Source organism: Caretta caretta, chromosome 15 (assembly GCF_965140235.1).
Source record: "Caretta caretta isolate rCarCar2 chromosome 15, rCarCar1.hap1, whole genome shotgun sequence".
Lineage (NCBI taxonomy): Eukaryota > Metazoa > Chordata > Testudines > Cheloniidae > Caretta > Caretta caretta.
This window is the reverse complement of record NC_134220.1, coordinates 6,125,297-6,138,566: the sequence shown is the minus strand read 5'-3', so window position 1 is coordinate 6,138,566 and position 13,270 is coordinate 6,125,297. Positions and strand designations below refer to the sequence as shown.

The following is a 13,270-nucleotide window of genomic DNA, read 5'->3' as shown; positions in this document are numbered from 1 at the left end:
TGGACAATACAAGCTCCTATAAAGTCTGTCATTTTATTAACAGAAATTGTATGCACAAATCTTGTTACCACAGGTGGAATTCTCCAAGCACACTGGTTTAGGATAAACCAGTAAAACAAGTTTATTAACGATAAAGAGAGATTTTAAGTGAACACAAGTAATGCGGCATAAAAGTCAGGAATGATTACAAGAAAAAGAGGAAGTTACTCACTTTCTGCAGTAATGATGGCTCTGCGAGATGAGTGTCCCTATGGGTAGGTGTATCTGCACCTCTGCACCTCTACTGGGAGATTTTAGTCTCCGTTCAGCCCCCACGTGCACCCTCGCTCCCTTGTAGTTTGCCTCAAGGCTATCTAGCGCAGGGGCTGTCAACCTTTTTCTTTCTGAGGCACCCCCCAACATGCTGTTAAAATCTCCATGGCCCAGCCAGATGAGGAGGGAGACTCAGGGCTCTATGTCGGGGAGGGGGGGGGACCCTTGGGCATAGGAGTAGTTTGACTTCTATTTGGGGGGGAGCAGAGGCCAGTGGAGCCCAGGCCAGCTCCTGTTAGGGTTCCCTCTCCACTTTGAACTTTGGGATACAGATCTGGGGACCCACATGAAAGACCCCCCTGAGCTTATTTTGACCAGCTTAGGTTAAAAACTTTCCCAAGGCACAAATCCATCCTTGTTTTTGGATGGGTACTGCTGCCACCACCAAGTGAGTTAGACAAAGATTTAGGAAAAGGACCACTTGGAGTTTTTGTTTCCCTAAAATATCCCCCCAAGCCCCTTCAGCCCCTTTCCTGGGGAGGCTTGAGACTAATTTACCAACCAAATAGGTAAACCAGGTGAGCACAGACCAGACCCTTGGGTTTTTAGGACACTAAAAACCAATTAGATTTTTAAAAAACAGAACTTTATTATAAAGAAAAAGAAGTAAAAAAGCACGTTTGTAAAATTAGAATGGAAGGTAACTTTACAGGGTAATTAGATTTAAAACACAGAGGATTTCCCTCTTGGCAAAACTTTAAAGTTACAAAAAACAGGGATAAATGTCCCTTTTAGCACAGGGAAAATTTACAAGCTAAAACAAATGATAATTTAACACTTTTTTTTTTTATTACTTACAATTTGTAATTTTAGATGCTTAGTTTAGGTATGGCTTTAGGAGATGTATTTTTCCTGCTCTGGTTCCTCACTGAGAGAGAACACAGAGAAACACAAAACAAAAACCTTCCCCCACAGATTGGAAAGTATCTTCTCCCCTTATTGGTTTTTTTGGTTAGGTGCCAACCAGGTTATTTAAGCTTCTTAACCCCTTTACAGGTAAAGGAGGGATTTTATGCTACCCTTAGCTGTATGTTTTTGACACGCCCCCCCAAATCATAAACAGTGCTGGACAGCCTGCTCCACACTGGCTGTGATTTCTTTCTGGAGCTTTAGGAGAAAACAGAATTAATAAAACACATGCACCTTTAGATATACTACTGATTATATAAAAACTAACAATATTTTTTACATTTTAAGGACGATTTTAACCAGTTGATTCCGAGAAACTTTTACGGGAGAGGGCATTAAGCCACTTTGTTAGAAGCTTCTGAAATGTGTTGTATTTTAAAATTAAAATTTTGAAGAGCTAAACTCCACCAAAGAAGTTTTTTGTTATTGTTCTTGACGGTATGAAGCCACTTTAGCACAGCATGGTCGGTTTGTAGGTGGAAATGCCATCCCCAAACGTATGGGCATAGCTTTTTTAGCACATACACAATGGCGTAGCATTTCTTTTTGCTGATTGACCAGTGGCTTTTCCTCTTAGACAGTTTTTTTTGCTGAGAAACACAGCAGGATGGAATTCTTGATTCGGTCCTTTCTGCATTAAAACTGCTTCCATACCATGCTCGGACGCATTTGTGGTTACTAGGAAGGGTTTGTTAAAGTCTGGGGCCCTTAGCACTGGGTCAGACATGAGTGTTGCTTTAAGCTGGTTAAAGGCCTTCTGACACTGTTTAGTCCACTGCACTGCATTTGGCTGTTTTTGGTTTTTTTTGGTTAGGTTTGTCAGTGGGGTGGTGATTTGGCTGTAGTGCGGTACAAATCACCTGTAATATTTGGCCAAGCCTAAGAAGGATTGGACCCGTTTCTTTGACTTTGGGACAAGCCACTTTTGAATAGCATTTACTTTGGTCTGTAGGGGGGTAGATAGTTTTTTGACCCACCTGGTGTTCAAGATAAGTTACTTTGTTTAGGCCTATTTGGCACTTTTTAGCCTTAACAGTTCTGCCTTCCTTGTGCACTTAAAGACTTTTTTTAGATGCTTCAGGTGTTTTGTCCATGAATTACAAAAGATGGCCACATCATTAAGGTAGGCAACTGCAGATTTTTCCAATTCCACTAGGAGACTATTTACCAGTTTTTGGAAAGTGGAGGGTGCATTTTGCAGCCCAAAAGGGAGCACATTAAATTTATACAGCCCTACATGGGTGAGGAAGGCTGACCTTATCTTGGCAGATTTATTCAGCAGTACTTGCCAGTACCCCTTGGTTAAGTTTAAGGTAGAGATGAACTGGGCACGTCCCAGTTTCTCCAATAGCCCATCTGTGCGTGGCATTGGATAGTTGTTTGGGTGAGTTAAATCATTTAGCTTACAGTAGTCCACATAAAAGCGTATCTCTCCATTTGGTTGGTAACTAGAACCACTGGAGATGCCCATGCACTGTTAGAGGGGAGGATTACACCCATCTGTAGCATGTCATGGATCTCCAGTTCTATAGCAGTTTTGGCTTGAGGAGACACCCAGTAAGGTTTGGCTCTAATTGGGCAAGCATTACCTGTGTCAATGGAGTGGTATGCCTGTTTGGTCCGTTCTGGGGTGGCTGAGAACATCGGCGCGAAGCTAGTGCACAGCTTCATGATTTGCTGTTGCTGCATACGTTCAAGGGTTATGGAGAGGTTTACCTCTTCCACGCCACCATTACTATTTTCTTTGTAGTAGACACCTTCAGGCCACTCAGCGTCATCTCCTCCCTTGGCTGTACACTAACAAATTCTCTGGAATAAAAGGGCTTTAGAGAATTAACATGGTACACTTTAGGCTTTAGGTTTGAGGTGGGGGATGCTATGAGATAGTTAACAGCTTCCGGGTGCTCTTGGACCGTGAATGGCCCTTCCCATGACGCTTCCATTTTATGGGCCTGGAGTGCCTTCAAGACCATGACCTAGTTCCCTACTTTGACGGAATGCTTTCTGGCATGTTTATCATACCAGGCTTTTTGCTCTTTTTGAACATTTTTTAGGTTTTCTTTAGCAAGAGTTAAAGAGGTTTGGAGGGTGTTTTGTAGGTTGTTTACAAAGTCCAGAATGTTAGTTCCTGGAGAAGGCGTAAACCCCTCACATTGCTGTTTCACCAACTGTAATGGCCCCTTAACCTCGTGGCCATACACAAGTTCAAACGGTGAAAACCCTAAACTGGGATGTGGTACAGCTTTGTAGGCAAAGAGCAACTGCTGCAACACTAGGTCCCAATTATTGGAGTGCTTATTTACAAATTTATGTATCATGGCCCCCGAAGTTTCATTAAACTTCTTCACCAGGCCATTTATTTTATGGTGGTAAGGGGTGGCAACCAAGTGGTTCACCCCATGAGCTTCCCACAGCCTTTTTATGGTCCCTGCCAGGAAATTAGTTTCCGAATTTGTAAGGATGTCAGAGGGCCAACCTACCCTGGCAAAAATGTCTGTTGATGCCTGGCACACACTTTTAGCCCTGGTGTTGCTTAGAGCTACTGCTTCCGGCCATCGGGTGGCAAAATCCATGAAAGTCAGTATGTACTGCTTTCCTCTGGGTGTCTTTTTTGGAAAAGGACCCAAAATATCCACAGCTACTTGCTGAAAGGGAAACTCAATGATGCAGAGTGGCTGGAGAGGGGCTTTGACGTGTTTTTTTTTTTTTTTTCACTTTTTGGCAAACCTCACAAGACCAGACATAAGTAGAAATGTCCTTGCCCATTCCCTCCCAGTGGAATGAAGCCCCCTCAACGGTCTTTGGTCCTGTTCACCCCAGCATGGCCACTAGGATGATCGTGGGCTAAGCTCAAGAGCTTGGCCCGATACTTAGTTGGAACTACTACCTGACTTTGAGGATGCCAGTCCTCCTCGTGACCACCAGAAAGAGTTTCCTTGAATAAAAGTCCTCTTTCTACAACAAACCTGGATCGATTAGAAGAGCTGAGAGGTGGTGGGTTGCTCCGTGTCGCCGTCCAAGCTCACTGGAGGCTTTTACCTGCTTTCTGCTCAGCCTGGAACTGTTCCCTTGATTCTGGAGACATCAGTTCCTCATTGGATTGTGGACTTGGGCTTGGTTCCTTTGGAAGTGACGCAGGGGATGGGGCTGTTTTCATTGACTGTGAACCTCTCTCCGTGGGTGCACTATGTTGTGTTTCATGTCACCTTCCCCACAGCTTGAATGAACTTTGCTTTGGGTGTGTGTGTGGGGGTGACCTTCAGAAGAATCCATTTTCAAGTTTCACTGGACTATAAAGAGAGGGGAAGGGAAACATAAGACTGTAGTTTTGTTAAGTCAGCCTCTAGAAAGCATTTTATTTGCTTGTGCCCATTTCTAACTCTTTTTTGAACTCACTTAAAATCCTATCCTTTTTGTTAATAAACTCGTTTTACTTTTAATCTAAACCAACCCAATGCTCTGTTTGATTGAAAGTGAATGTTCACTCCAGTTAATGTGGCAAGCTGCTGGGTACTGTATCTTTAAAGGAACAAACAAACCTTAATCTCTCTCTCTGGTCCAGGAGAGGTTTGGACATTGCAGAGTCCATGGTTTGGGGAAAATCTGGGACTCAGAGTGTGTTGGCGTCATCTTGCCAGGTGTAACCAGTGTGTGGCCGGCGGGAAACAAGCAGGCATGTACTGGAATGAGAATTGTTGAATCAGAGCTGCTTAGCTCACAGACACTCAGTGCAGGCTTGTGTCTGGCTGGGAACATCCAGACAAAGGCCGCTACAGCGACTGAGCCTTCCGAGGCACTTAGGGTTACAGGCCAGGCAGTGACAACTCCTCACTGGTCGGTATTACACCCCAGAAAGCGACAATAACTCATTTTTAAAAAGTCAATGGAGCAGGGGAACTGGATGCTGGGTCTCCCACATCAGTGTGCTAGCCCCCACGCTATAAGGTTATTCTTGTGTTTGTGCACTCGCACACTCTCTCCTCCTTTCTCTCCTAATGACTTTAATTATTTAGCCACAGAGGACTACTTCAAAAGGAGAGACTAAGGGGTCCCTGCTTCAGAATATCCCATTCTCTGTCATCGCTGATTTTTAAATTGAGATTGGATGTTTTTCTACAAGTTATGCTCTTGCTCAAACAGGAATTAATTCAGGGAAATTCTGTGGTCTGGTGTTATGTAGAAGTTCAGACTAGGTGATCAATGGTCCCTTCTGGCCTTCTAATAAATGAGTCTATGGAAAAAACAAATCCCCCACATAGCCATATTCCCAGAGAAACTGACTGCCCACAGCCCATCCCACCTGCAGCATCGCTTCCACAGAGACACTGATGTTATATCCCTAACTCACCACAGGATGGCAGGGTCTGTGCACCTCTTGCATGTGTCTAACCCCTACAGGGCAGCAGCAGTGTCTAGGGTTTTATGTCATGGCTCAAAGCTCTGTGTGTGTGTGTGTGTTGCACAGTTCTATCCATGTGAGAATGCCACGGGACGGGGTGCAATTGGTTGATGGACCACTGGAAAGGCCACTGATTCATGTGCAAGGGACCAGTCTCAGATCCAATCTCTCAGAAGTGATTTTAAAAAAACCAAAACTGATGCCCTCTTCCCAGCTTTTTTCCTTTCAAATTTTACACAGCCCCATGATGACTTCTATTGTATAGTGGCTTGGCTGGTCTCGTGGCAAAGCTTCCTGTTTTGTTTACAATACTCCCAGATTCCCATCCCAGCTCAGCTCTTACGGACACGTTCCGTAACCTCTTGTGTATGTATATATAGAGAGAGAGACGCCATGATTTATTTAGTTCTTCCTGTTATAACCAGCAAAAGGCTGGGTCAGAAGTAACCGCCTCTACTATTTTAAGACTACAGATTCCTGCCCCTGCCTTTTTGCATGTTTCAAGGTGGTGTGACCCTCTAAAGAGGCAAACTGGGGTTGCTGGAGTGCTAGTCTTAGCTTCAGTGTTCCTTACTCTCCTGTCCTGACACCCTGTTGAGCCTGGACTCCCTTAATGGTTCTCTCTGGGGCCTCTGTTTTTAGGTTCTTCTGTGTTTTACTGCATGTTCTGTATAGCTTTTTGTCTGTTCTGGCCGGGATGAAGGGGTTGTTTTTCTGTTTCCCTTTTCACAGGGGTGTTCTGTGATCTGTTGGATCTTCATCTGATCCCACACTACCACCAGATAGTGATTACAGAGACCTAGGAAGCCAGGACATCATGGTTTGAGTGAATGTCTTTATTTCCTGTTTACATAGGCACATCTCCTTGTACTGTGCCTCCTAGTGGCCCGCCTAATAGTGACTCTCAAAACTAACACCAGACTTCTCACATATCCAATCATGGCTTGAGTGTCTGGTGGCTGGTGTCAGAGTGGTATGGTTCTTGTTCTGTATGCAAGAGGTCAAAGATTTAATTTGCTGTGGAAGTGGAGAGGGCGTTTGCTCTATTGGGATGTGTAAATGGGTGGTTAGTGTGTCTATGGAGGAATCCCTTACTGTGGGTGTTGTACGAGTAGGGGATTCCCTGATGTACATGGTCTGTGTGCACTACCCCGAGCTAGGGATACCATTGACTAGTGGGAACATTTGCTGTTTGCAAAGTTGTATGTAACCATAGGTTCAAATTCCCTTTCCTCCACCTCTTGCAGAATTGGTAAAAAGGTTCTTCTCTTTACATTTAAGTACCACATCAGGAGTTACGGTTCTTCCCATGTGGCAGCAGATGCAGCATGTGCAGTGACTTGGTTGGTCTTGTGAAAAGCTTCCTGTTTTATGTGCAAATGGTTGCTTGACCCACTAGCCTCTTGCAGATGTGGTAAAAATGATGTTTTAGCATCTCAATAAAAGATCCCATATATCAGGGGATACAATGAACCCCTATATGAAAGGGGAATAAATAAACCTGTATATCATTGGGAAGTAATAAAAGCCATATATCAATGAAAAAAAAACCTATATCCAGAAGGAGTCAAATCAATCCATATATCAAGAGGAATTAAAAAAAAACCCCACATTTCAGGGGATTATAAAAACTCCATAGAACAGGAGATAGTAAGACCTCCCCCCAAAAATCCAAACAACCCCCCTCCATATGATTAAAATAATCTCATGTATTAAGGGCAACTGGAAAATGTCATACATCAGGGAAAGCAACAAAATCCTGGTATCTAAAGTGGGAGTAGGGGGGGAAAACACATATTTGAGGCATTAAAAACAATCAATAGATCTGTGGAGAGGGATGAAAAATACAATATACGGGGGGAGCAGTAAAAAACAAAAAACATGAAACCCTATTTCTGGAGGGAGGGATGGGTGGGGTGCACATGAGGTACCTGGCAGCCCACCCTCATGCGTGCCACTCCCTAGCACCCCATCCTGACTGCACTCAAAACCCTTGCACCCCACATGAATGGTATCCCACATCCACGACAGCTGCCAGGGCTATAGTAACCCTAAGTCTGCCCCCAGCATTGGGTCACGTATTGATATCATACAATTCTCCCAGCATGAGAAGATACAAGTATCCAACAGCAGCAAAGAGGTTAAGCAAGAGAAGTTCACTGCCCTTCTTCACTCTGACATCACAGCCAAAGGCCTCCTGTCAGCCCCCACAGAGTTTATGCAGTGAAGCCCTTTGAAAGGTGCATGAAGTTCTTTAGCAATCAAGAGTGACCATAAAGGTAGGGGCTGCTGTAGCAGCAGCTAAATGAAAGTGGGTGGGATGTGGGAGAATTCCTGCTGCCCTGGCGTTCTGAGCTACTTTATTAAGACTGCATGCAGCCCAAGAGAACTGATTGTACTCCCTGCTGCAAGCCTCGAATAAGCTGCATTACACACACTGTAGCTCTGCTCAAGCCTCTTCTAAATTGGAATAGAATGCAAAGGATTTCCAGTATAGCTATCTGCTGCCTGAAGGGACTCTGAGCAGCTTTCTTGTAACCTTATGTTTTAGTTTCCTTGTGGCGCCAGTCTTTCCACTCAGGTAAGCAGTTATTTTAGGTTGTGCATTATTTTGCTTTATGAGCAGCAAATAGATAGATTTCTCCTTGGTTGAAAACTGAAGTGCAAAGAAGCTGTTTCTCTCAAATTGTGATCAGGTTCATGATAAACACTATTGTGTTGACATTGCTACGATGGTATAATTATGGCTTTCTGAATAGATTGACTGTATCATCCTAGGCAGTGTTTGCTCTAAGTTAAAATTAAAACCTAAAAAAAGAATACTGGCTGGTGCTTCTAATTTAACATTGACAGATTGCAGCTCCCATATGCTTCAATGTGTGTTATTACTGCCAGCATAGAGTTCAGCTGATCTGCTCTGCCAGCATTATCAGCACAAAATGCAACATTTTATTTAGGTTTGGCTGCGTTAGATTTCTTTTTACATTCAGTTTGGGCCAGTCCCAGGCTTCATTAATGATAAATGTTGAATCAGTTCTTCCAGTATAAATAGCACTCACGTTTATTAATTATTCTTGGTAGCCTCCAGTGTAAGTTTGAATCATTAAGCACAAGATGCGTGGGCTAGTAATTAAAGCACAGGACAGTGAATTGGAACAGCTGGATCAAGATTTTCAAACTTGGCTGCCTAAAATTAGGCTCCTAAATCCATATTTAGGCATCTAAATTGGGATTTTTGGGGCACCTAACTCTCTTAGGTTCCATTTAAAAATCAAGCCATTTATTTAAGGGTGGAATTTTCAAAATGCTGAGCACCCTGCAGCACCAATTGAAACCAGTGAAATTCAGGCTAGTTACTTAAAAATGATCTTAGGCTGGGATTTTAAAAGGTGCCCAGGAGAGTTGGGTGCCCAGCTCCCATTGACTTTCTGTGAGATTTGGGCTCCTAATGCCATTTGGCCCCCTTGAAAATCACAGCCTTAGGACCCTAACTATAGGCAGCCAAGTGTGAAAATCTTGACTCTGAGTAAAGCAGAGTTGTAGATACAAACACTCTTCCCCCCCTCCAACTCTGAGATATTTAGATTGAACTGTAGATCCACATTTTATGGCTAGGGCACCTTTCTGCTGGGCTGCGTTTTTATCTCTGAAATAGTCTACCTGTGTGATCCTGAGCAAATCCTTTAAATTCTGTCTCTGTTTCTCCAACTGAAAAATGAAGTGATGACATTTAACAACTTGCTAAGAGGTGGAGGCTAAATTCATTAAAGTTTGCAGAGCACTTGGGGCCAGATTCTGACATACTGGCTCATAGCAATGATGATAGGGCCTACAAGACCTAGTCATGTTCCAGGACCCCATTATGCCAGGCACTGTACAAACAGAACAAAAAGACAGTCCCTATCCCAAAGTATTTATAATCTAAGTCGCCAGACGGATGGGGGAGTACAAGGAAAAAATGAGACATTATTGGTCAGCATGCCAGGCAGTCATCTCAGCACACCCGTGGCCCAATCGTTGACAAGGTTTTTATAGGCTTCACAGCAAAGGAGAGTTTTAAGGAAGATTTGAAGGAATATAATGAGGCAGCATTATGGATGATTATGGGGAAATCCTCACAAGCATAAGGGGCAGCATGGGAGAATGCAGAAGGGTGCTTGAAAATTTAACAAGTGGGTGATGGAAGCCCATCATGGGCTAATAGAAGGCAGAAGTCAACCTCTTGATAGTGAAGGAGAAATGATAGGTGGGGTATGCATAGGTATGAAAAGATTTGAAAATGAAGACGTGGAGCTAATGTTTGTTGTAATAGAAAAGGGAAAGCCACTGGGGGGATGCAAAAGAGGGATGAGGTGGTCAAAATGATGGGCTAGGAGAATGATCTTTTCAGCAGCATTCAGAATGGAGATGAGCAAGGCAAGGAAGCCTGAGCAAGGCAAGCGAGAAAGATGTGGTAATCAAGACATGAGAGACTTCAAGAGAGTTTTAGGTGTGTGCATGGATAGGAAGGCCGTATTTAGGAGATATTGTGCAGAAACAATCAGCAGGATTTAGACTTAGCCTGGATGTGAAGATCTAGACAAAAGTTGGAGTCTAATGTGGTGCCCAGGTTTTGGACCTTAGTGACAGGTAGGATGGTGATATTGTCCACAGTAATCAAGAAAGGAGGTAGCAGGGAGGGACTGGGGGGTGATTAAGAGTTCTGTTTGAGCCATACTGATCTTGAGGTGACAGTTAGGCATCTATGAGTAGATGTCTGAGAGACAGGCCAAGATATTAGTTTGGACAAAAGGAGACTGGTCTGGAGTAGCAATAGAGATCTGTGAGTCATTACAGATGGTAATTGATTTGTGTTAATAGATAAGATTACTCGGAGATCCAGTGTAAAGGGTGAAGAGAAAGGAACTAAGGACTGACCTGTGTGGAACCCCCACAGAAAGTTGGAGTGGGGGGATGAGGAGGATCCTCCAGAGGACATCTGCAGGGGCAACTTGTGAGGTAGGAGGAAAACCAGGAGAGGACAGAATCATAGAAGCTAAGGGAGGACAAGATTTCAAGAAAGAAAGAGCATGGTTGATGGCCTTGTTGGTGATTGACAAGTCTAAGACCGTGAGGATGGAGTAAGGGTTCTGAGCTGTCCGTAGGAAGAGGTTATCCAGGCCTTGGTAGCAGTGGTTTCAGTGGAGTGCAAGGAGAAGAAGCTGGATTAGAGAAGTTCTAGGCTGGAACTGGAGGAGACACTATAAGGTGGGTAGAAAGTTGGCTAGACTGTCGGGCTCAACGGGTAGTGATCAATGGCTCCATGTCTAGTTGGCAGCCGGTATCAAGTGGAGTGCCCCAGGGTCAGTCCTGGGGCCGGTTTTGTTCAATATCTTCATTAATGATCTGGAGGATGGTGTGGATTGCACTCTCAGCAAGTTTGCAGATGACACTAAACTAGGAGGAGTGGTAGATACGGTGGCAGGTAGGGATAGGATACAGAGGGACCTAGACAAATTGGAGGATTGGGCCAAAAGAAATCTGATGAGCTTCAACAAGGATAAGTGCGGAGTACTGCACTTAGGACGGAAGAATCCAATGCACCGCTACAGACTAGGGACCGAATGGCTAGGCAGCAGTTCTGCGGAAAAGGACCTAGGGGTGACAGTGGACGAGAAGCTGGATATGAGTCAACAGTGTGCCCTTGTTGCCAAGAAGGCCAATGGCATTTTGGGATGTATAAGTAGGGGCATAGCCAGCAGATCGAGGGACGTGATCGTTCCCCTCTGTTTGACATTGGTGAGGCCTCAACTGGAGTACTGTGTCCAGTTTTGGGCCCCACACTACAAGAAGGATGTGGATAAATTGGAGAGAGTCCAGCGAAGGGCAACAAAAATGATTAGGGGTCTAGAACACATGACTTATGAGGAGAGGCTGAGGGAGCTGGGATTGTTTAGCCTGCAGAAGAGAAGAATGAGGGGGCATTTGATAGCTGCTTTCAACTACCTGAAAGGGGGTTCCAAAGAGGATGGTTCTAGACTGTTCTCAATGGTAGCAGATGACAGAACGAAGAGTAATGGTCTCAAGTTGCAGTGGGGGAGGTTTAGATTGGATATTAGGAAAAACTTTTTCACTAAGAGGGTGGTGAAACACTGGAATGCGTTACCTAGGGAGGTGGTAGAATCTCCTTCCTTAGAGGTTTTTAAGGTCAGGCTTGACAAAGCCCTGGCTGGGATGATTTAACTGGGAATTGGTCCTGCTTCGAGCAGGGGGTTGGACTAGATGACCTTCAGGGGTCCCTTCCAACCCTGATATTCTATGATTCTATGACCTGCAGCCCTGCTTCAATTCTCCCACTCACCAAAATGGTCAGCCGATTATTTGAACTTCAGCAAGCACTGCTCTCTCTCTCTGATTGTTCTATTGCCAAGCTCCCCCTTTCCAACCATCACTTGGTTTTTTTCAGCATCGCCCAGCAGCCCCTATCCCCCATGCCCTGAGACATTACCCAAGGTAAAATCTGGACTGATGAACAGCTTTGTCCCCTCAATCCTCCAGAATGGGGTGCTTTTTACACTGCTTTGCTATGAGAGTTACCACTTCTGGTCTGCTCCCACACAGCCTCCAGCATGTAAATTACTCGAATTACACTGCATGAATGCTATTTATTGCCAGCCACTCATGAATTACACTGCAGAACACCACCAGCAAACTCTCCAGTCCCAGATTTCCCCCAGAAATGTGCATCCTGTACTGCCCAGCCCTCTCCTGGACAATAATACAAGCTCATATAAAGTCTGCCATGTATTAATAGAAAATGATACACAAGAGCCTTATTATCCCAAATGGAGCTTCCCAAACACTTCAATCCAAACACACTGATTTAGATAAAACAATAAACCAAATTTATTAACTAGAAAATTATAGATTTTAAGTGATTAGAAGTAATGAGGCATAAACCTTAGAATTGGTTACCAAGAAATAAAAAATAAAATGGCACAAAATTAGGCAACTAATACCTAACTTAATAGCTACATGAATTCAAAGCAAAGATCTCTCTCATCACATGTCCCAACAGTCTCACTGGCTGATCCCCTTTCATATAAGAGCTCTCTCTCACTCCAGTGCTGCTTTCTTTGTTTTTCAGGTGTTGCTGATGCAGTGGGTAGAGAGATAAGGAGGGAGATATTTTGGAAAGTCTGCCTGCCCCCTTTATAGCCCTTTCTCTTGCACAAGAATCATCTCCCACTGAGGTTCAGGAAACAGAAGGGAACCTCAAGCTGGTCCTTTGTTCAAGTTGTAGATTTTCTGCACACACCCTTTTTCCTGCCCAAGAGTGGCCACTTCACTAGGTGATTATCCATTTGATCTTGTCTTAACACTATACAGAGGAATCATATATCTTTTCATGCAATGTTGCGTCACATATTTCACCAGGACAATAATGATCAGCAAATCATGAGCTTTCAAATGATACCTCACAAGGCATACTTTGTACAACACTTCCCATGGTCCTATAAAAAGGGGTGCACGTCGGAGTACAGACCATCACTCTGCCTTTCTGTGTCTTCCAGTCCATCAGCACTGATGACTTTGCTCTCAGCCTTCTCCTCCCTTTCTTTCATTGCCATTGTTGTTGATTCTCCCCTTGCTTCACTTTCCTCCACCCTT

General features: G+C 44.1%; 1 protein-coding gene across 9 annotated transcripts in view; it reads left to right on the top strand.

Annotated features, from left to right (window-relative positions):
• Nucleotides 1-7,919: 7,919 nt before the first annotated feature.
• The window catches only part of AIFM3 (AIF family member 3), a 115,077-nt gene continuing 109,726 nt past the window's right edge, over nt 7,920-13,270 (top strand). For 3 of the 9 annotated variants that reach the window (XM_048821628.2, XM_048821632.2, XM_048821630.2), the window contains exon 1: nt 7,922-8,201. The gene's annotated coding sequence lies outside the window, so the exon portion shown is untranslated. Of the gene's footprint in view, nt 8,202-13,270 lie in introns of all 9 variants that reach the window. The other 6 variants (XR_007352864.2, XM_048821635.2, XM_048821633.2 and 3 more) reach the window with 5 other exon arrangements.